Below are 2,758 nucleotides of genomic sequence, written 5' to 3'. Positions count from 1 at the left end.
AAAAAAATGTTGCACTTTAAAATTTACTGCGAGGCGAATTATTTGTGCGCAATATTTCCCGTGCACCCTATCTGTTCAATTCCTTTGCTTGTGCAATTCCCTTGCCTGTACAATGTTCCTGCCCGCCACCTGAGCAAACGACCTCTAAAAATCACCTGACAAGTGGTTCACAAGAATCACGCTTATCTGCTTCCACCTTACTACTCATACATGTAGGCAACCTTAAATTTATACCCCATCCTAATACATTACAGTAGACCCTATCTCAGAAAACCCCTATATCCTATCGTAATACATGGGTGCACTGGCACTGCGGTCCACCCTACACGCTCCCGGTACCCTGTGGTCCACCTTATTACTACTCACTCCAGCGCAGGATCTGTGCAGCGAATTTTCTCATGACCTCCAAAAAATAAAACAAGTTCATCTGGATCAGACATGTATAATCAGCATAAACACACAGCATAAGCACACACATATATTTTAATATATACTTGAATTTGGATGTTTATACATATATATAAATATATATATATATATATATTGATATATATATAAATATATATATATATATATATATATATATATATATTTATATATACATATATACATATATATATATATATATATATATATATATATATACAACCACCAGGTTGTACTGTTTCTACTTGCGCGGATTGAATTTATGTTTGCATCCTATATATATATATATAAATATATATATATATATATATATATATATATATATATATATATACAACCACCAGGTTGTACTGTTTCTACACGTGCGGATTGTATATATGTTTGCATACTATATATATATATATACATATGAATGCATGTTTTTATATATATATATATATATATATATATAATTATAAGCGATTTGAACTTGTGACATATGATGTCTATCAGTGCGTGGCAGCAATCAATGAAGTGGGGGCAGGAATAGTGCTGAAAATAGAATCCTGCAACAATGCATAATAATCTCAGCATAGGGGGAAGGTACTACTTATTTGCATTGAGGAGGTCTGTTAGTTTAGCTCCAAAATAAGAGCGGCTGGTTGCTCCGACTGCAATGTCTTCAATATACTTTGTTCTGATTGTACTGGAAAATAAACCTTTTACGCTCCAGCGCAGGATCTGTGCAGCAAAATTTATCATAACCTGCAAAAATACGTAGCAAAATTGTCTGGATCACGCATTTATAATCAACCATGCATATTGATCACAAATTGAGGGGAAGATACTGCTTGACTACATGCGAGATGTCCATTAGTTTAGCTCCGCAGTATGAGTGGCTGGCGCTATGGTTATCAAATCATGGACAGAAGCAGACATGCAAAGACATAATACGCAAACAATGAAAAGACTCACAAAAACTATTAACGGGAAGTTGTTTGAGAGATATAACAATGTGTCGGAAGAATTTTACCTTTATAAACTTTTGAATTCAAGAATTGAGCACCGCGAACTAATAATAATTGGCTTATCATACTTCAGAACGCAAAATTCCGTATAATGGAGCTTTACTGCAATTTTTTTGATAAATTTTGTAATGTTAACTCATTTGAAGATTTAGACATGGACTAGCTATACTTAACTCTACTAGCACACGATATTTTGTACAATTTCATTCGTTCATCTAAAAAACTGGGGGTTCTGAGGGAACAGGAGTGTGATGATTCTTTCAAAGCTGATCCTGTACAAAATTTCTTCCCCATAATTTTTCGCGATAGGCATAAAAAAGAAGATAAGGAATTGTTTAGATGTTGTGAAATGATTTGTCTTTGTAAGAAAACTTTTTTACTACGATGCAAAATCGGAGAAGTACAAACTCAGCAGAAATAAATAAATGGACGATTATTGAAAAAGACCGGAGATGGACCTTTGGAAAAGTTTCGGCTGGTGATGGAGAAAATTATCAACTTAACGTATACAAATAGGGGATTTTGGACAATCAATCACTGCGTCACTACCTATGATAAAAAAGAACCTTCATATACTGATCCTAAATGAAAATTTTATCTAATCGATTTCGTACTGTACCCCTGAATTTGTCAACTACATATTTGCTTTTTGGTTTAGTGATCTTTCTTTGTTGTGTTTAAAATTACTTATAATGGACATGTTTTATACTGTATCAGTCGTTTTGTACCTTCATAATTCACGTCTTTAAAAATTTCCACTAGTTTCAATTTTTAGTGGCTCTACTTAATCATAATACATTGCAGCGGCTATACCTAATCTCAATGTATTAATGCGGCTATAACAAAAAAAATGTTTCACTTTAAAATTTACTGCGAGGCGAATTATTTCTGCGCAATATTTCCCGCGCACCCTATCTGTTCAATTCCCCTGCATGTGCAATTCCCTTGCCTGTACAATGTTTTCTGCCCGCCACCTGAGCAAACGACCTCTAAAAATCACCTGACAACTGGTTCACAAGAATCACGCTTATCTGCTTCCACCTTACTACTCATACAAGTAGGCAACCTTAAATTTATACCCCATCCTAATACATTACAGTAGACCCTATCTCAGAAAACCCCTATATCCTATCGTAATACATGGGTGCACTGGCACTGCAGTCCACCCTACACGCTCCCGGTACACTCTGGTCCACCCTATTAGTACTCACTCCAGCGCAGGATCTGTGCAGCGAATTGTCTCATGACCTCCAAAAAAATAAAGCAATTTCATCTGGATCAAACATGTATGATCAGCATAAACACACAGCATAAGCGCACACGTA

This window comes from Convolutriloba macropyga, chromosome 8 (assembly GCF_964194025.1).
Source record: "Convolutriloba macropyga chromosome 8, txConMacr16.3, whole genome shotgun sequence".
Lineage (NCBI taxonomy): Eukaryota > Metazoa > Xenacoelomorpha > Acoela > Convolutidae > Convolutriloba > Convolutriloba macropyga.
The sequence above is the reverse complement of the archived record's forward strand: the minus strand, read 5'-3'. Positions refer to the sequence as shown.